We start from the raw sequence: 22,266 nt of genomic DNA, 5'->3' as shown, positions 1-22,266 counted from the left end.
TGGATATGAGTAAGATCTGAGGAGAAAAGGGTTTTTTTTTTACTTTTCTGCAGATGGCAGTATTCTGACTCTTGCCAAATTAAGCTATGCCAAGAGTTGTTTTTGAAACAATGCCCTGTGGGCTTAGATCTGCCTTTTAGTGTTTAGATATCATGAACTTGGAATATCTTTCAGTGTGTGATACTGTGAAAGATACTGTGACTAGTCTCTATCTTGTTGGTATTTAACATGGTTATACCCTAAGATATAGCCTAAGGTAGGTGCATATACAAAGGAAAACAAAATAGGAAATTGTTGTGTATCTATATTGCTTTATCTCTAATGGGACCTGGAAAGGCCTCTGGAAGAGCTAGAAATTACTCTATGTATGATATCAGTGGCGCAAAAAAGACAGGGAGTAATTCGGCACAGAAATGTTATTCTTTAGCAGCTTCCAATGTAATGTACCTCTCTCTAAAAAAAGTTTACATAGATATTACTGAATATCTGCGAAAACTTTTATAGGTTTTTTTAATGGCTATCCAATGGGTATCAAGCTTCATGGGAGTTTCAGTGTTTAAATAATCTGTGAAATAAGAAAGAGAAAAGAGTATTTCCTTCAATTTACCATTGAAAACATTTAAGGGATTAGAACAGGGCAATAAAATAGGGAAAAATAGGATTATATGTTTTTTATAACAGAGTACATATTAAAGGAAAATCATCATTATTTTGAAAGTCAGAATATAGGTTGTACATATTTTTCTTCCCTATTTCTATTCTTCTTTTCCACCTATAATCACTGTAAAAACTTCAATTAAAACATACTCTGTCCAAAATTATTATATTTGCCATAAGGTGGCACTATGCAGTAAAGCAGTGATGTGGCTTGGAAAATTCAATTTAATATTTTACTTCTAGTCTTTTTTCTTATTTTGAGTCATAAGATTCCATGAAGGACAGGTCTCAGGTATGCAAAATATCTACTCTACATGGATTTAAAATTCTTAGAGATTCATATATTAAAATTAAGAGTCAGAAAAGACAAACTGCAATTTATGTTAAGAGGTTAGTGCTAATCAGCATTTTCTTAATATTTCCATCTATTAACACTCTTCTCCCTCTGAAAATATAAACTCCCACACTTAGAAAGTGTGTGTACAATGCTGAGGACACTACAACATCATGGTCCCATAGCTTTAAGATGCATTTATCCTGGAGGAAAGAATTTATAGTGCATCTACTTTGACAACCAAAAAATACCTTAGAAATACTCAGCTGAAAGATAGTTTGTACACAGGATCACTTAGTGCTTAGCTCCTGATATGGGCAGCTAGACATCCACAGAATAGCTGAGGTTGGAAGGCACCTCTGGAGATCATCAACACGTTCTCTTAAAGCTCTTAAAGCAGGCTGCTCATGGCTGCGTCTTGTTGGGCTCTGCATGTCTCCATGGATGGAAGCTCCACAGCCTACCTTGGCAGCCTGTCTCAGTGTTTGACCACGCATACCATGAAGAATACTTGAATGGAATCACCTCTATTTCAATTTGTGCCTGTTGCCTCTTGCCCTGGCACATTTGGCAACACTGAGAAGATCTGTTCCTGTCTTCTCAATCAATTCCCCTTCCCCACCAGTTTTATTTATTTTACACACACACACACACACACACACACACACACATATTTCCCTCATGAGCCTTTCCTTGTATCAGATGAGCAGTTCTAACTCAGATGGTCCAGGTCTTCAATCATGTCACTATGCTGGACTCACTTAATTATATCTATGTACCTCTGGCCCCAGAGAGGCTGAGACTGGGCCCAGCATTTGAAATGTGTTTCAACCACCCTGATCAGAAGAGAACAACCACCTCCACTGTCCTGTTGATGTATTTCCTAATAAAATCCAGGAGGGTGCTGCCCTTTTATGACCCAAGGGTATGTTCCTAGCTCATGATCTGCTAGGTGTCCATGAGAGATTTCCATTTCCTTCTGTCTAGCTACTCCTTTTTTCCCTTTGTTGAACCTTATCAACATATATGGGGTATCAAGTTTCATACCACCTGAAAATTTTCTGAGGGTGTGCTCTTTCCTATTATCCCAGTCATTAATGAAATAGTTAAACAATTATTTATATACTGAGTACACTGTTAATCTCTCTGCTGATACTCCACAATCCTTGAATTATCAGTTCAGCTAATTTTTGTTCAGCTCATTGTCCATTTATCCATTACGTTTTTTATCAGTTTGTCAATAAAAATGTTGTGAGAAATAATGTCAAAAGCTTTAATCATGTCAAGATAAAACACATTCAGGCCTCTCCCATGTTCACCAAGTACATGTTCTCACTGTAAAATGTTGTCAGGTTTGTCAGGAACAATTTTCCGTTTGGGACATACAAATGTCATCACCTTCTTTAAAATTATTTTAGGGATTATTTGCTCCATCATCTTTCAGTTTCTCCCTGGGCCTTCATTCTTGTCCTTCCTGAAGATAGTGGTGGTATCTTCAAGTCTTCAGAAATCTGTCCTAATCTTTACAGTGTTTCAGAGAGAATTCTCCTTAACCTCACAACGTCCTTGAACAACATCCTTGGTACTTGTAGGTACTTGTTTCTCATTGGATCTCATGGATTTGATTAAATCACAGTTTGTTAAAATGCTCTCTAATCCACTGAGAATCTTCTCTCCAGAACCATATTCCGTGGTACACTTACAAGGAGGTCCCTGAAGAGGTCAAACTCCTTTCACCTGAAATCCGGGGTTGTGATCCTACTGTTAATTTTCCCTTTTCTCAGTATCTCAAACTCCAGCATCTTGTGGTTGCTACAAGTAAAACTCACCTGACCAATTCTTTCTCATTTGTAAGTAAGAGATGTAGCAGAGTAACACTCTTCATTGTCTCCCTGATCACCTGTGTCAATTGTTCCTAATGTTAAAATCACTGTTTTTAGTAATGGATCATTTTCTTTTTTGATCTAAATGCAATTTGATTCTGTTTGTTGATTTTATTTATGTGTTCTGAAAACCTGTAAGAATTTACTAAGATGTTTGGTCCAATAGACCCTAGAAATTTCTAAAAATACATATATGCAATATTAAGTGAGCTTTTAAATCTTTTTTACTTGTGAGTGCCCTGAACTCAAGGTTTTTTCCCTCTTTATATTGGCTGAGCTGTGTTAATGTTTGTTTAGTCTAGAGTCTTTGCTTCTCTTCAGGGCTAGATTGCTGGTGCAAGTACCACAAGCCATCTGTCTGAATGTACTTGTGACCATAAATTTCCTCTGTCACTCTTAATGTTGAGTTTGACACAATGAAACCCCATCTTGCCTAAAAAGCTCTCAATAATTCTTTGCTTGCCTTGAAAATTACTCAAAATTAATCAAATTAATTTCTTAAATTAATATGTCAATTTTTTTAACAAAATGAACAATGTGACATGGTCTGCTGATAAGCTTAGTTGACAAAAATCGTGTGCTCCTAGTTTGTGATGCTTTCACTAGTGGTGACACAAGACAGATATTTTTAGGATACTTTCTTGAAACTAGCAGTAGGATAATATAATTACAAGACTATGAAGAAGTAAATGTTTGTCATAAATTAAAAAATGGTTTATTTCATCCATAGCATATGATAGACTATAACCAAATAAATACTATTTGTAAAGATAAGTTAAATATCAATGGTTATAATAAACCATACATAAAGGTGTTTCTAACATCTTTGTTAGTTATTGTTAACCTCATATAATATCAAAGGTTCCTCATATTTTCAAAGTCATGCTACAAATAATCTAATATCTTCTTCTTCATTATATATGCAACTGGCATCTAAAATGTTTCCCAGCACAAGAGGTGTGTTGTTACCAACACGAGCAGTAATTTTAGTAAAGAAATTTCAAACAAAAAATTATTCTACAGCAGTTCAGGCCTCTCCAGGTTCTGCAGCAGTTTTTTCAGCTTTCTAAGTAATCTCTGTTTTCTCTCTTTTGTGTCTTCACATTTTCATGGTCATAATGAATTTTGAAATATACTCTGAGACAGAAATCTAATTTAGTAACATTCATATTACATGGATCAAGCAGTTTAAAATGGTCATTATTATTCTGCTAGAACAATTAATGTACTGAACATATTACATTTTTAAAGTTTACTTCCAACGACAAAACATGCTAGCTCAATTTATTTAATTGCAGTTTTAATTAACAGTTTGCCAGTATTTGGCCTGGAGACAAAATCAAAAAGTTTGACCTACAAAGTTTTTAATGATTGAAATGTAGGAACTTTACAAAATCCCTTGGTAGCAAACAGGCAGAATTAATTCAGACTCCTTACACTAGCTAAAGCTAAATTTTGTGAACAGGGAAGAGAGTCAGGAAATGAAACCACATGAATTATGGATTCTTCATTGTGAAAATCTAATGCTTTTGCAATGGAACCTCAGAGGTCCCTATTGGAGCAAATGTTACTTAGTATCTTCATTAATGACATTGATGGAAGGATTGAGTGTGACTCTTGCAAATTTGCAGATGACACCAAGCTGAATGGCATGGTTGACAGACCTGACAGATGGGATACCGTCCAGAGGGACCTATCAAAGCCCAAGAATGGGGTCCATGTGAATCTCACAAGGTCCTACAAGAACAAGTATTAGGTGCTGTGCTGGGTCAGGGCAACTCCCAGTACCAGCACAGGTTGGGAGATGACAGAATTGGGATTGTTCAGCCTGGAGAAGAGAAGGTTCTGGGATAATTGCAACTGTCTGGTACCTGAAGGGAGCCTACAAGAAAGACGGAGAGAGACTTTTGTACAAGAGCATGTAGCAACAGGACAAGGGGGAATGGATTCAATCTGAAAGCCAGTAGGCTTAGTTTAGGTATTTGAAAGAAATTCTTCACTGTTAGGGTAGTGAGGCACTGGAACAGGCTGTTCCAGTGCCTCAGAGAAGGCAGAGAAGCATTCTGAAGAAGAAAGAGAAGCTCCTGTCCCTGGAGGTGTTCAAGGCCAGTCTACACAAGGCTCTGAGCAACCTGGTCTAGTGCAAGGTGTCCCTGTCCATGGCAGGGGAATTTGAAAAAAGATGATCTCTAAGGTCCCTTGCAACTCAGAGCATTTTATGATTCTATTTGATTTTTCCCTTTAAAATAATCCTCCTGCAAAAATGTTTTTGAATTATCCTCTTCTTTTCTCCTTTGGATATAGAGCAGGAGGCATGGTCTGCATTGGAAGTGGCAGGTGTGGAGATGAGTATCTCCTTTCTGCCTTCTTTATATCTTTGACATGTTGTCCTGAATCAAGTATCAAGTTCATGTTATACAGCATTGGGGCCTTATGTTTACAGCAGAGGGCCCTTCCATGATATTGGCTTGCAACTACAATCTGTCTTTTCTTTTCTGCTCAGATACAGAATCTTACTCACTTGACCTAGTGCAGCCACGGAAAAAATTCTCAGGGAAATGTCTTCTGTGAGTAATTCATCCTTAGTTGATTGCTATACTAGGCTCTATTGGAGAAGTAATATTTTTTTACATTTTTGTGGCCAGAGTAAGATGATGCTTAAATTAATGCTTACTTCAGGAAGTCTTGGAAAGTATTTTGTCTGACTTCGTTACACTATGCATGGAACAATTCCTTCCTTTTCTCATATATCTGTTCTGAAAGAGTACACAACTTTGGGTACAATGGTGACTAAAACAGAAGGCAGGTATTTCCTTATTCAATGGAATTACATGGGGAAAGAAAAGAAACTAACTGGGTGTTTGTACTAGTTTGAAAGCAAACCAATGGGAGATTCAAAGTCAGAACTACAATTTAATAGGAAGATTAAAATGAAAAACTGGCTTAAATGGACAGAGTCAGGACAAACCTGATGCCCTGATGTTGATCAGGCTGGTGGTAGCAGTCTGATTAAATGGTGGCTGCAGTCTTGTTGGAATGATAGATGTGGTTCTGTTGAAGTGGTGATCCTATTTTATGGGTCTGGTTTTCCTCTGAAGGTCCAGTGGTGGTAATATAAGTCTTGTCCTCTGGGAATGCAGTAGGTAAGGCTGCTCTAGAGCTCCAAAACCTCAGCTTATATGCATGTAGGAATGCTTGCTTCCTCCCCCTGAGTAGAGCATCTCAAAATGGGATGATGTAACTTTATGAGTCATGCAGTGAGACTCAATGGCCCATTAACAGGCATAACCCCTGGAGGGAGTTATCAGGGATGAGTCACGGAAGAGATGCGGACCACTGCCGGATCACTGCCGGATCACTTCTCTTTTAACAGCTTATGAAGATGGCAATAGAATACACACTTTTGGTTGCATCACATTTGTAACCTAAGACAAAGTTGTAAGGAAAAATACTAATATAAATGCTTTTTTACTGATATTATTTGACCCAGGCTAGCATTTACTGTAAGCTGAAACATATTTGCTATGTCTATTCATTGAACGCAGCATGAACAGATACAAAACTTGTAGAAAATAAATATTTAAATAAATAGATATCAACTGTGCAGTTCAGTGGATGACCTCATTTTGTATTAATCTTTGAATAGCTGGTACTGTCTAGTTACAGGAATACTGAAGAATGTCATGTGTTTTTGAATGAATAAAAATATACTTCTGTAAACTTTCCCTCCAAAAAAGGATTTTACCTTATGTGAAAATTAAATTTAAGAGAATTGCTTTGAATAGTGTAAGAATAAATGACAGAAAGAAACCAGGACAATAACTTGTTTTGTCTCCATTAATAATATATAATTTGCCACTTGCACTGGATGTATTCAGTAACAGCTTTGTGCATTCAAACAAGAAAAGAATGAGGGGAAAAAACTGGAGTATGGAGAAGAACATAAGAAAAGAACGAATGCTCAACTAAAATTTTAGATGTGTAGCTAAAGATGATTCATATTTAGCTCAATGAACTACAAAATATTTACAGGTCAATATTCACATTTCCACAAGCATTATGAAATTTGTTTACATTATGATAAAAATATTTAATTTTTTCGCATGTAAATGCAATTGCCATTGTTGTATTTTGGAACAGATAATAAATAATTAGAAAAGTGTGGATATCTGTCAAAACACAATGATTTGTTCAAATTCAGTGATATACATATCAGGACAAAAACCTAATTCTGACTAAAATTTAGATACAAAATGTTGTGTGATGAGACAAGAATTGGTAAATTTCGGTACTATTCAAGAAGAAGTTTCACAATTTTCTAAAGATAAGAAGATGGTTGTAGAAAATAGAGCAATTTATTTATTTATTTATTTATTTATTTATTTATGTCTTTCAAAACAGCCAAATGTTTCAAGTGATGAGCCCAGGAGCATATCTAAAAGAAAATGCTGAAATACTGGAATTTCTTTGCATATTTATTGTTATCTTATTTTACAAATTTACACCGCCATTCATGTGTAGGTCTGGAAGCTTTTGGTCATACATGGAAAACCTTTACTATTCCTCTATTTATCATGGCCATCTTTGGTGGAAGGAATGCAACAAAAATTGTATTCAAGCTGCTGCCTGGAAGTGAGAGAAGATTCTTACTGATATTACTTTTCTTGTCACAAACTACTTCACTCTCCATTGCAATGTCAACCTGTCATATTAGGATCAAGTTCCCATATAATCTGTTGACCTGTACAAAAGAGGAGAGTTAAGAGTTGGTTGCATGTTAACCAGCAAGACGAGCCTGATAAAAACACAAGCTAGTTTGAAGGCAAACAAAATGTCAAGTAAAACATAATTAATGCAATTAGATTGGGTTAATAGCCACAAACTTACTATTTCTTTCAGAATGTCTGTTCTTTCATGATTTTAGATGATCAATGAACTTCAATATTTTGATTGATTTTAATCAAGTGTTCGTATTTCTTCTCAGCAATGTAAGGGTTGATTTCGCAAAAGCTCAATTTTCCAGTGCAGAGTTTCCTTTCTCTAGTTATTTTCTTTCCTAGACCTTGTTTCACTCCTGTATTGGATTTCCTTGTAGCCAACTGCAGTTCTACCGGCTAAATTTGCAATTAAATCCAGAGGTGTGATGGCAACACCTGTATTGATAACTGATCTAGCTTTAACCTCACTGTATTCAATAGTGAATGTCCTTGCAAAAGGAAGTTTTGCTTCTGGGAGTACTCAGATTATAGCTGTGTTGAGTGTAATCCACTTATGCTGCAGTCACAACAGCAAAGGTATATCAATAGTTTATGCACACATAACTCAACAAATAGACAATTAATAAGGTGTAAAAAAGTTTAGGAGTACCTTCTGAAATATTTTTTAATCTGCAGCCTGGTGGGTACTGTCAAAGAAATCAATAGCTTACTATAGGTAAATGAAACTAAGAGATTGAAATTAGACAAATGGAATGAAAAGCCGATTTCAATGACATTGTACTCATGAAGCTCTGATGAAAACTTACATCAACATACTGTAGCCTGACATGTAAGGAGTATGATTTCTATACATGGAGAGTAATAAAGTTTGGTCAGTAATGTTATTCATTATTTTTATTACAAAATGAAGGTCATATGGCCAAACAATATAGGCAAACATTGTTTAAGGTACTCTAATCAGATGCCTGTGTGTGTATATGTATTTGCATTTTACAGGAAAAGTTACTGTCCCAGGAAGGTTTTGCTAGACTTCCAGACTGAACTCATACAAACTGGAAAAAATATCTGGAGCCATGTTAAATTAGAGTACAGGGACTGTACTCCCTCTGTAGATGGAAATCTACTGATTTCCATCCTGAAATCCCTACTGTACTCCTGTAGATGGAAATCTACTGATTTCCGTCCTGAAACTTGCAGTACAGTTTAGTATTTTTTTATTTAATGACTGATTGTGCATGGTCTGTTTCAATTTTAAGGAATGAAAGTCATTCACTAAAATTCATAAAATGTGCTGGGAATTTCTGCATTCTCAAACTGGAATGCACAGTGTGTGTAGTCCTTTTAATTCAGAGTCCAGATCAGTCTGAGAGAAAAAAAAGCAAACAGCTTGATGGGTAAAATATAAATATTAGCTTGATTATATCTACATATACAATTACTGCTGTTTTTATAGAAGGAAGATAAATACACCCTGCTAATGTTCCTTGTACCCTTTGAGAATCTCTTGGAGCTTCCCTCTGAAGTGACATTGCAATTCCCAGGACTTATAGCCTAGAAATGGTTTCTATGGCAGCTTTAACATTTATTTTTATAGATATCTCTATTGAGTATTAATATATGCCTCATGAAACTGCTTCTGCATATCCAGTGAAATAAATACATCCTGGAAAGTTCCCGTCACAATTACCAAAGAGAATCCTTTCACAAGTTAGAATAGTCAAATTCTCTTAGTCTGCATAGACCCTCAAAGTCTGTTCTTTTATAGCATGTACTAATGGTCTTTAGATAGCTACAGTATTTTCATTTGTTTAATACACATGAAAAGTAGATTTTTAAATTTTTAAGGAAGAAAAAGAAAAGTTGTAAGTTGAAATTGTAACTTAAAATGTTATAAAATAAAAAGGCACTTCTTAGGTATCCTTTATTCAAAAATTTGAGGAATTATACCATATGTTACAGCATTCTATAGTCTTTTTATATTTTATTTCTAGTGCTATATAAGTACTGATTAAAAAAATACACTGCTAGTGTCTTCACACTGGTTTTTGCTTTGTTCTCCATATTATTTACATGGTTGGTTCCACAGATGCTCAAAAAGTGTAGATTTGAGAGATTACAAGGTCAGTAAAAATTCCAATAAAGCATGAAGAGATGGAAGAGATCTTCCTGGATGCCACTGATAAGTATTTCTCAAATTGTTTGTAATCTGAAATTTAGAGTATGAATACTTTCTTAGAGTGTCTAAGAGTTTTCTAGCTGCTTTACTAAGAAAGCATGATATTTAAATATTTATCTTTATAGGTATTTTCTGTTTTATATGTGCAACACTATTGTGGCGACATAATAATGATGTGACAAAATGGCAGGAAATACATTTAAGATCTTTTCAAAAAGGTATTTAACAGTAAGCAAGGCACAAATCAAATGAGAGAACATTCAATATAGGATAGGATTTATATGTCTTTATACATAAAGTGTAAGTAAAGTTTAAATGGTATAACTGTAGGTGAAATGCTGTGAAAAGCTCTGCAACATTATATTCAGAGCAGAAACTGGGTACACTTAGTCAGAAGCTGTAAAGGAGTTTCTTTGTCTTCAAAGAAGTGGCTGATCTATTATATTTTCAAGTCTTGGACTTCAGGATTTGGACATTTCAAGCACAATTATAAGAAATTAAGAAGCATTTAAAATTTTTAGTATCAAATGTTTTCCATGTTGTGAAGGCAACAAAATATTAAAGATTAGGCATAAATTATTTTGAGACCAGCATTGAGGAATGTGCTGAGTTTCAGTATATGCATCTGACTGATCTATAATACTAATTTCAAAGAGATTAGTCTAGTTAAGGAACTGCTTGGTTGATATTAAGAAAATTTAAGTGTTTTTTACAGCAACATTCAGTCATTCTTTTGTAAAAGTACTAATTAGTTATATTTCATTTCCAGGTGATCATTTTTTTCCAGTATTTTGTTTAAATACTAAATGTAAGTAATGTCTTCTTTCCTTTATTTCCTATATTTTGTGCTATAGAATGTAACATCTATTAAAGCAGAATTTTATGAGAAGCGATTTTAAAGCTGGTACCTTATTGAACTTATGAGTAATTGTTCTAGGATTTTAGTGGAGGGAGGAAAATTCTGGTTTTGTTCTTAGACCTGAAGACTTGCATGGTTCAATTCTTCAGAAAGAACATTTTGCCCTTTAACATTATAGGCACTCAGATTATTTAGATTTACCACCAGAGCAGACTCAGAATATGTCCTGCAATGCATAGATGAAGCAAGGAGAGCCATTATATTGAAGGGAGAAACTAACTGTAAAAAACCACTAGTTTCCCTTTCCCTGAAAATGAATCTACACCCATATGCACTAGATTTGAAGTGTGGCAGTCATCTGAATATTTGTTTGGTAGTGTCTTATTACTGAAGTGGAGATTCAGTTAAGATACTTAGAAGAGTTTTTATTTTTCTGAGTTTGTTTGGATCTGAGCTATCACAGCTTTAATGAATTTTAAACAAAAGGGATGTGAGACCTGTAAGTAGCTGTCATCCCCAAATTAATGCATCAACAAATTGTTGCAAGTTTTCTCAGAGTTTCTCCACTCATGCTGCTGACTTAAGACAGAGTTAACAGTGTTTGTCTTCAATAGCTCAAAGAGCCAGTAGTAGTTACATAATTGCTTATAGAGGGAGAAAACAATTCAGAGAATCCAAGGCTGAGAAACAGAAGTATATTTAATTAAGAGTTCTGTATTCTGCTAACATAGTTTCTGAAGGAAAAAACACAACGGAAGCTTCCTGTTCCTATTGAACTAAAATATTAGACCACACACACTAGCAATAAAAATTGTCACTATGAGAATCCTCTGTGTTGCAATAATGAGTGATGTAGGGACCCCAGGCAATGCAAAGGAGTGATCTTTATTGCCAAAAACCTGGCCTTTTTGAGCAGTTAGCTGGTTTTGAGTTTACATAAGGCACAACAAGCCCAAGTCAACCAACCACCATACACCACAATGTGGACGTGCGACAGTCACACAGCTCATCTCTCACATCTCTCACATCTCTCACATTTTCTATCCCTATTCCAGCTGAGTCTCTCTCCCATAGTTCCCGTCTACTTAGCCTAAGTAACAGGTCTGAGCCGTGTTACAAGGCTTTCCCTTTCTAAAGCCTTACCTATTGCTAACATCTCTGAATTACTCCAAAAGAGCTGTTAAACATTCTCTTTTCTTAAGAGCTAATCAATGTAGGAAGTTAGTGAATATGACTAGTTTTAGATATGTTTGTTCAAGGGGTTATATTGAGATTTTTTTTCCTTTCACAAATCTCAAATGGTCCGCTTCAAGCAATTTAGAAACCACCAATGGCAATTTCCTTCTTTTGAGACTGCAGTTGTACTTTGGAGCATGCTATTATTATTATTATGTGAATGATAAAATTTTTGTAATAACACTCTTAATAATATAGTGAGTTTAGTGTCACCATACTTAAAAAGTGATAGGTAATTATTTGCAAGTGCCAGCACAAGCAATCAGATGGTGTCTGTGCAGTTGTTGGTAGGCTTTTGGAAGAAAAGCCTGTAATGCCTATTGCTCTCTGCAGGGAAAGTTTTATTCTGGGTAGCATGCAGGAGAAATTATGAAAATCTAAAAAGGTCAATAACAAAAAATTTTTATTTGCAAACTTTAGAGCATCCACACAGAATAAGGCACCTGGAAAACTTTCACTTAGCAAAATTTAGAATAACCAGAATGAATAATGCTCATTGACTCAAGGCATTGACTGGATTTTTTGGTCTGGCTTGCAATGTATTTCAAGAATAGAAGGTAGGAAAAAAAAAGGGAAAGGGAAACAGAGAAAAAGAGAAAGAGAGAGGTAGATAGTCACCACTGTGACACTGTGTGTCACCACCCAGTGTAATCTCAGCAGATTTTAAATCCAGGGTAGAGGAGCATGGCATGTGTCATACTCCTTGCCATCATTTTATCAGTTCTGACCCCCTGTGGCCCTTCCCCAGGTGGGCCTATGCTAATTTCAGCATCAAAATTTTGTCCCTGCTCTTTACACAGAACTAACTAAATCAGGTGAATCTGCGGGCTGCTGGTAAAACTAAAAGTCAGATGGATATTGGGAATATGTTTCATTTCATTCATTTGCAAACTGGAGTAAAATGATGTGGGCAAGTTATACCAGAGATCTAGCAAATCTGAGCCACAAAAACCAGACTCTCATGGTATCTTTACTTTTTATTAACAAATGTCCTTTAGAGAATCATAGATTAACTAGATATCCCAGATACTTGTAAAAGTTTTAAAAGATCCCTTTAAGGTCTTTCCTTTCTGTCCTTGTTTCCATCCTCATATAGATTATCAGAGAATGCAGAAACAGCAGTTATCAAATTTAAAAAATGGAACCATATTTGATTTAATTCTTTTTTATTTTCTTCTGTCCATGTAGGTGAAGAATTGTTTATGAATGTAATTTAGGGTAATGCATGTATTTTCTTTATATAATCTATCCCACAATCTAAAACAAATGCATACATTTAGTCAATTGAATGCAAGGTGTTTGCTAGGTCAGCTTGTGTTAGCATTGTTATTGCTTCTCTGTAGAAGTAAAACATCTTTACTAAATATGTAATTATACAGAATGTCACCGTCATATTTTCTGGAAAAATCTCCTCACCCAGGATTCTTCTCCTGGGATGCTGAGAAGCCTCAGAGTAAAAGGAAAACAATATGGTCTCATTTGCTTCTCCTGTGTTTTGCTGCTTTGGAATGTGTTTGGAGATTGTTTATCCAACAATTTGTTGTTTCCTTGATTTCATGTGAATTGTTTTGACTTAATGACCAGTCACAGTCAAGCTGTGTCGGGGCTCTGGAAGGAGTCACGAGTTTTTCATTAGTGTCTTTCTAGCCTTCTGTCTGTATCCTTTCTGTATCCTTTAGTATAATTTAGTATAGTATTCTTTAATTTAATATAGTATAATGAAATAATAAATTAGCCTTCTAAGAACATGGAGTCAGATTTATCATTCCCCCCTTTATCTGGGAACCCTGAAAATACAAGAACAGAAGTCTAACATCCAGCTGTGGATGCATCAAGATGAATTTTATACAAACATCTGTTTCTTGCTGCCCGATGTACGTACACATATGGAGGAAGCTTTTGAAAGTACAAAATGATTTTTACATACAAGGTTTTCTCAAGATTTTTACCTTGAGAAATTATAAATTTGAAACAGCAACTGTGAATAATAAGTTAAAAGTTTTGGTTTTATTTTTTTTTTACCTGAGGGATTTCCTGGGAATAATGTCTTATTCAGTGCACTTGAATATTGATAGTTTTATATGTATATTTAACTACTGACAATGTCATTTACAAAATAAGCTTTGCTTAGATTCTGATTTTAGTAGCTTATAAAATTTTTGAAATTGCCCTTGGTGTCACCATATTTTCACATTTAGTCTTTGTTGAAACATGAAAATTAGACAAATAATTTTAAATTTGTCAATTTCTTTGGCTCACCATGCAATTCCAGGTAGCTCATTGTCTATTGAGCCTAAACATTCAGGAAAACTCACAAAATTTGAAACTGTAAAAGTAATTAAGGTTCTGTAAAGGACATTATATTACATGTGGCAGTACATATATGTAAGCATGGCAAAATAAACTGGAAGTTAGCTGAAAAATTGTTAAATTTTTTTACATATTTCTGAGGCAAATTAAAAGACAAAGTATGCCCCAGATGTGTTAGTCACTACAGATTATTTTTGCAATCTATATGGCTTTGTAATAGTAGTGGTGGTGTCCCCTTAAGATATGGAATAAACTTTGACTTTGCTGTCATGAAGTATTTTTCACTATTCTTTTTCCTAGAATATATTGAGATGACTTTGAAATGTTAAATAGTAGAAAGACAGAAAACTTAATAAAAAAATTGAGAGCAAGACTTATAACAACTCATATCTGACTCAGCTGTCTGGTTTATATTGTGAATATTCTCCTGTGCCTCTTACTGTAATTCTAAGGCCAGTAAGGCTGCAGTGTTGTTCACAGCTGCCTTGTGGGAAGATAGCTGAATTCAAAAAGGAAAGAGAGACAAAAGACTTACAGTAAAGAATATAATATCTTTTCAGTGTCAATCCCAAGACTGCATTATTTCTGTATTATTCACATCACATGATCAATGCATATTGTATGCTTAGTAACACATCTTTCTTTCCTTCTTCCAAAATAGTTCTGCTACTCTGGAGTTTCTTAAACCTTTCTTCACTTATGCCACAACAAAAATCTGACTTTCTAAAGAAAATAGAAATGTTTCCTAGATAAGCAGGACCAACATTGCCAGTAAGGGCCTAATTTTTATAAGGGATTTGTAAGTGGTTAAATTAGTAATGAAACTTAAACTCAGTTATGAAGTGGGTGTGAACCATGTAAATAGTCAAGAATTTTTGTTTAAAAAATATTACCAAAACAGTGATTAGTCCTGTTCACTGAAGTTTTTGGTTACTAATATTGGTTTCCATAGGACAGAAAAGTGAAGTTGGCTTCTTTAAGATGTTTTACATGGAGAAATGTGAAGTGTAAATTCATAACTCAGTAATTATTTGCTTAATTATGTGAACAGATTTTTACACAATCATCTCAAATAATGCAGTAATTATGAAGCAGTAATAAACCCAAAAATTTAGCAGATTTATCTATGGCCCTTGACAAAGTTCCACCCCATTTTTAATAAGTGAAGTTTCTACCCTCAGTACCCCATATTCATAAACTGTAACAGAAGGAGGCCAGCATTTTCTTGTCTGTAGCATGATTTTCATACATATGGATCTAAAATACGTACAGCAATTCTTGAATTAGGTATATGTAATACTAGGAGTCAAGTTCAAATCTATGCTTACTTTGAAGCAGCTTTTATGGATATGGTCCCAAATTTGGGGGATAAGGGATTTTCTTTTTTTTTTGGTATCCTATTACATAGGGACCCTTGATAATTAGAACTGTGAAACTCTGTATCAGGAGGATTTTACAATACAATGAATACTGCAAGCTTTGAATGAATACTAAAAACCTTTGTGTCAGTTTTCTGAGAGGAACAGACATTCTTCTGCAGCTCCATCAGAATGCAATTTAATTATCTCTATTTATTTATTTATAACCTCGAATAGAGCTTGAGAGATTCAAAAAACATTATGTGCTGAAGGCTTACTTAAGACACTCAGGAAGGACAAAGTGGAAACAAAAACCTATTTTGATTTTTAGAAAGAAAGGTCATCTAGTTTTGCATCTCATGTCCATTTAGTATTGTAGCTGAAAAAATGTCCTTAATTTTGACATATTGACAAAGGCTGAAATTTTCAGCCCTTCATATTTTCCCTAGGTGTCCAATTCTATTGTGCCTAAAATTTATACTACACATTAAGAAACATTAATAGTATTTCAAGTATAGAAATTACAGCCCTTGGATTTTATGTTTTGTTTTCTATTCTGTATATTTTGCAAGTTTCAAAGGTCACCTGAGGAACCTTAAATGGAGAATGCTTAACTGTGAAATACTTAAAAGCTAACAGAAAGGAATGATGGCTTACACACTTGGAAAAGTATAGCTGTGAGTAAGTACACTCTAAAATAAAAATATTGGAGCCCACTGATAAAAACTTTATTTCAGCACTATGGTGCTGAAGGAGGTAGAGTTAACATTAGAGTAAAATTAATTAATTAATTAATTAAGGAATTAAGGCAATGATTTAAAAAACATGCCTACAATATTTTTTTCAGCATAAGAAAATGTAGAGGAATTCTTCTAACTGTACTCCTTGCAAACTATGTGGTTGATCACTTGCTAGAATGTTTCATGGAGGTGCTCTCTGAAATGGTATTATAACTAGGTTACTTTTCTTCATTTATATATAATTAATAAAACCAAAACCAATAATAATTTAGAAATTTTAAAGTCTTTATTAGGAGCACAAAAGAGCATTATAAACTAGATGGATGGATGGATTAAGCAAACTTCAAAAAGACAAGCTTTTTAAAGATTATAATACTACACAACTGAATTCAGGAGAGACTCTAAGTCCGAGCAAGAGAAAACTAAAGAGATATATTTGCTTAGAAAAAATGAAAGAATTTGAATGGTTATACTTTCTGCAATGTGAATGATAAAAGATTTAACAAACCAAGAAGAATTTTGATTTTTATTGTTCCATCAAAACAAGATTTCCAACCCAGATCTGTAAATGCTACAGGTATACTTCAAAATAACACACACCTGCCATTAATTGATTCTCCTTTTTGTGTTTGCATACTCATTTATTCTTAGACATTTCCCTACAGATGCACATAAGGTACAATTTAGCCTGAAAGGTCTGACAATGTGATGTCACAAAGCACAGTCCATACTGTCCTTGATACAAGCAATACTTAAGGTTATGGTTCTTCTTTTGTTTTACTTAGTGTAACAACTGTACGACCACTCTCTTTTTCTCATTTTATATATATGTATATATATATAGTATATATATAAACTTCTGAGTTTCTGTGTCTAAATAGTTTTTTAAAACTTTGAAGAAAAGTGGCAATAAAATCAATCCCCATGCAACCCCACTAGTGACAGGTCACCAGTATGATGATGTCATCCCATTCAGTATAACCCCTTGTGGCCAAGTTGCTCACACATCACATGATGTGTTTGTCCACCTCTGGGCTTGATGTTTCAGCCAAAAAGGATCCTGTAAGAGACAGCATTGAAATTTTCATTAAAATCCAAAAACTTATATCAACTCGCTTCCTTTGAACAGCTAGTCAAATAAGCTGGTCATAAAAGGAAATCAGGTTCGATGAACAGAATTTTCCTCTCATGAAACTGTGCTGCCTCTGACTGATGACTGCATTGACCTTCAGGTGTTGTATAGATGATCCTAGAATCATCTCAACAACTTTACCAGGTATTGAAGTGACAGCCTGTAGTTTCCAGTCCCTTCTTGAAAACTGGGACAATGTTAGCCAGCTGCCAGTTGACTGAGACCTCTCCAGATTCCCAAGGCCATTCAAAAATCATTGAGAGAGGCCTCAGGATGATATCAGCCAGCTCTTTGAGCATACTCAGATGAATTTCATCAAGCCCAACAGACTTACAGGGATCGAGCTGGAGCACTGGATTGTGAACAAGTTCAGGGTTGACTGGGAATTTATCACTCTCATTTATCACAGACATGATCCTCCAGCTCAGAGCCCTAGTACCCCAGGGCCCATCATCTCTGTTATAGAAGGAGATAAATGAAGTATTAAACATCTCTGTCTTGCATATGTCACTATATTCACGAAGTGACCATTCTCATCAGGTAATGGGCTTATTTTAATCCTGCACTGTCTTTTGTTCTTTTAAAAAGCTCTTTTTATTGCTTCCCACAGTACTGACCACCTTCAACTCACATTGGTCTTTGGCTTGACAAATTTTCTCCCTAGAGTGGAAAGCAACATCTCTATATTCTTCTTATATCACCTGACCTTGCTTCCACTGGGCAAATGCTTTCTTTTTTTACCTTACCTCCACTTTGGAAGGGCCAGCTCCTTGGCTTTAGGAGGTGTTACTTAAAAAGTGATAAAAATTTATGAATACTGGCAACTTCAAAAACATTTTCCCACTAACTAGACCTCACTAACTAGTTACTTGAGCAGCCTGAATTTTGCTCTTGTTATGTCCAGAGTTGAGGTTTTGCTAGCATTTTTCCTCCTAACAACAGAAATTTTAAACTCCATGGCTTTGAGTTCAGTGTGGCCAAGACAGCCATCAACCATCACTCATGAGACACTCTGTTAACAAGCAAGAAATCAATTAGGGCATGTTTCCAGGTTGGCTCACTCAGTATGTGTACCGTAAAGCTTGTTTTTTTAAGAACCTTATTAAGATTCTTTTTTAAGAATCCATGTTTTTTAAGAATCTTCTGAACCTCCTTGTGCCAGCTGTGTGGTCTTCCCAGTTGGCAACTAGCGAGCTGGAGTCCCACATAAGGAAAAGGGCAGTTAATTTGAAGCTATCCCTTAGTTCCTTGAAAAATAACTCATTGGTATTATCACCCTGGCTAGGTGATCCCTAGTAGACTCCCACACTGTTATCCTCACTATTTGTTTGTTCCTTAACCAGAATCTCTGAACCATACCATTTCCAACTGCAACCTCTATACATCCTAGTCCTCTGTTACATACAATGCCACTTCCTCAGCCTCACCATCCCTGCCTATCTCTCCTGAATTCTCTCCTGAATAACCTGTAACCATCCATAGCCTTAGACAATTCCCCAGTTCCTTCTTCTAACTCATCGTTTTCCTGGTCTTCAGTTTCCAGACCCTCCTATCTCCTCCACAGGGGCACCTGGGAAGAGAAGAAGATTCACCTGGCACCCTGAGCAGGGACCTACCTCAATTCCCTTTCTGACTCTTACATCCACTCCAGCCTGTTGGGGAGACAGTAGGGGGTTGTCCCCTTCCAGAGGAGTAGCCAGCTGCTGTGCCAGCCTCAGAGTTGGTACAGATCAGCTCTGCCAGACAATCACTTACACATATGCCCGGATACTCCTTAAACTTTCCATCTCTAGAAGTAGTACCATCAGTAGTACCAATTCACCTATTTTATTTTACCTACTCATTATCAGAACTTGCAAATAGATTTCATTTTTTTTTTCCAAAAAAATATTTCGCTTAGATAAACATAAATTTAGCTAATTATCTAAAACCTTACTTTGAATTTCAAAATTTTTAGCAGTGAAAAATGCTTCTTATGTTGCTGCTGGTGTAGGATTCATGGAGTTTTTTGAAACATTTTCATTTATATAGTTTAGTTTAGTTTATGTAGTGTAGTTTATTCTTGAAATATGGAGTTGCTATATCAAATGTATCATATTTTGAGAGTATTTAGTTAATGTTAAGAATTAATGTGAAGACTTTAGATCTCATGTCTTCTTTGTATTTCAACATTTCTTACATATTTTAAGCCTGAGAAGCAAAGAGAATTAAAAACCATACAGGGTGTGATACATAATTAAGGATAAAAGATTTACAATTGCTATTGAACTTGAGATGAAACATGTAATATTTAGCATATTTACTTTATATAAATCCACTGAACCTTCCCTGTGATTCAAGCTGAAGTTCTCATTGGAAATACAAAGAAATGAAAAGAATTAAGGTGGGATGAAAGCACTACAGGGACAAAGAGAATTCTTTGCTGTCAATCTAGGCTACACTTCTTTGTTAACTGGTCTGGCTGGGATGCAGCTAATTTTTCACACAGAAGCCCTCACAGGTCTGTGCTTTGCATTGTTAGCTAGAAACGGGCTGATAACACACCAGTGTTTTGGCTACTGCCGAGCAGTGCTGGCACAGCCTCAAGTCTGTCATTCCAACATTCCCACCCCTGTATGCCAGGATGGTTTTGTTGTTTTGTTTTTTTGTTTGAGGTTTTTTTTTTTGTTTTGTTTTTCATTAAACTTTCCCTTTTTTTTTTGTTTTATTTTCCTCACATGTTTTTTTTATCTTGCCTTCTTTCCAGTTCTGCTGACAAGGTTGTGTGAGAGCACAGTTTGATGGGCACCTGGTGGCCAGCCAAAGTCAAAACACCACAGCTTGGCAATTTAAAAGTGTGAGAAAGTTTTAACCTAGAAACAAAGTAAGTTTCTAGATTAAAACTTTCTTATGCTTTCTCAAGAGTCTGTTGTAGAACAGTCTAATTCTGAATAAATACAAAGTTTTTTTTAAATAAAACTCTTATTTTTAAATGAAACTAAATTTGTAATGTACATATTTTTCTTTTTTGTTGGAAAACATATTGTTCTTTTTTGGTAGAAAACAAGAAGGCTCTGTAACTACCACCAGATTTAAAATTCTTCTTTTAGTGCTCCAATTTTACTTCAATTTACTTCTCTTTTACTTTTTTATTTTTTTGCATGCATAAGTATAACATCTAACCATTCAGGTGAAGAAGTCCTTATCCTCAAATAATTTTTAAAATAGTTTGACATATTTTGAACATATTTGACATATGGTGCTTATATAATAACTCTTTTCAATAGAACACATAAATAAGTTTTTCAAAACAGAAATAAAATCACAGAAATTGATGTAAGGTAGCCTAGTAAGTTGATTCTTATTCAAGTCAAGTCATATTTTGGCACTATGTCTTACCTACTTACCTGCAGGGCTCTTTAGGCTCAAAGGAAAAGCCATCTTTGAAAGGTGATTCATGTACAGGTTACTAAAATTGTAAGTCTTGTTTGCATAGCTGGGTCATTAACTTCCGCTGGCTGCTTTTCTTCATTGCCCAATGTTCTCCCACCAAAAGTACAGTGGAAGATGTCCACCCTTTAAATACATGATGGATGTTCCATAAATATGTTAGCATGAATGAATCAACAGCTGTTAGGCAAAAAATGAGATAAACATTTATTTCATACACCAGGCAGTTGTCAAGCAATATTAATATCCTTTAGTCAATAGAAGAGTGCAAAACAGCTGCTGAAAGGACTATGATAAACAGATGGCAAGAGCAGTCAAGTCAAGCTGGTATTGACTTAACCCCCTTTATACAATTTCTCAAGTTTCATCCCTTGGGAAGGACTTGTACTGAGAAGTAAGTTTAAATTGAACTTTCTCCTTAACAACAATAACATATGACAGCCTACAGTAAATGTCCCTACATTTTTTTTTGTTAGGTGCGTTACATGAAAAAAATTAATGGACCAGTAATTGTATCAGGCAGGAAGTAGCTGAAAATTCATTCATTACACATGCTGCTAGGCTACATAAGGCTTCTGAGGGCTGTGTTTTTGGAGAAAAATAATGCATGTTTTGTTACTTTGAAAGCAGAAATTTTTATCTGGTCTGGTTTGGTTTTGGTTTATTTACAAACTGTAAGCTCTTGTATTTCCACTGCACTCTTAAAATCTATGTTTCAGACTAAGAACTGGTCCTTTCCTAAACACTAGGGGCTTGAAATTCATATGTCTAAGAGAAGATGTTATTAGCATGCAACATTTGTTGCTTAAGGCTCATTGGCCAGCTTTCTTTTTCCATAAAAATATAATGCCAGATTCTACAGCAATTTTCATTTACTCCCCAGGTAAACTTTTGAATGATCTCTGTAAAACCAATTTGAATAACATCTGTTTCTCCTCCCAGTTTGGGTAGCTGCTGACTGAAATAGTGAATAAATTTAGAGCAGCATGCTGAACTACACTTCCAGAACTGTTGTTTCTTTTGACTGGAATCAATAATCATGGTTTTTAGACCAAAGGAAAACATAGGGATTTTACAGTTTATATTCCAATGAAATATAAATTAGTGATGCCAGTCATTATAAAAAAACTATTGTGCTATATATTCCAACAATAGCAAAAGAATATGCTTTAAATTAAGTACCTGGCAGTGTCCTTAGGTTAGTACTTCATTACTTTCATTTCCAAAGTTAAATAAGATGCTCAAAAGAAAGGGGTTTCTGTACTTCATCATCATACATTACTTCCTAGAAAACATTTAGCTGTTATCCTAAGTTTCTATCTGATAATTTAATTATATTTTAGACTTTTTAATTAGCCTACACCTTTACATTTTATTTAAATTACAAATTTAAATTTTATTTAACTAGTTGCATGAAAAAAAAATACTCATTTA

The sequence above is a fragment of the Agelaius tricolor genome, unplaced genomic scaffold (genome assembly GCF_023055355.1).
Source record: "Agelaius tricolor isolate 1412-34295 unplaced genomic scaffold, bAgeTri1.0.p SCAF_4, whole genome shotgun sequence".
NCBI classification, from domain to species: Eukaryota; Metazoa; Chordata; class Aves; order Passeriformes; family Icteridae; genus Agelaius; species Agelaius tricolor.
Note: the sequence above shows the minus strand (reverse complement) of the source record.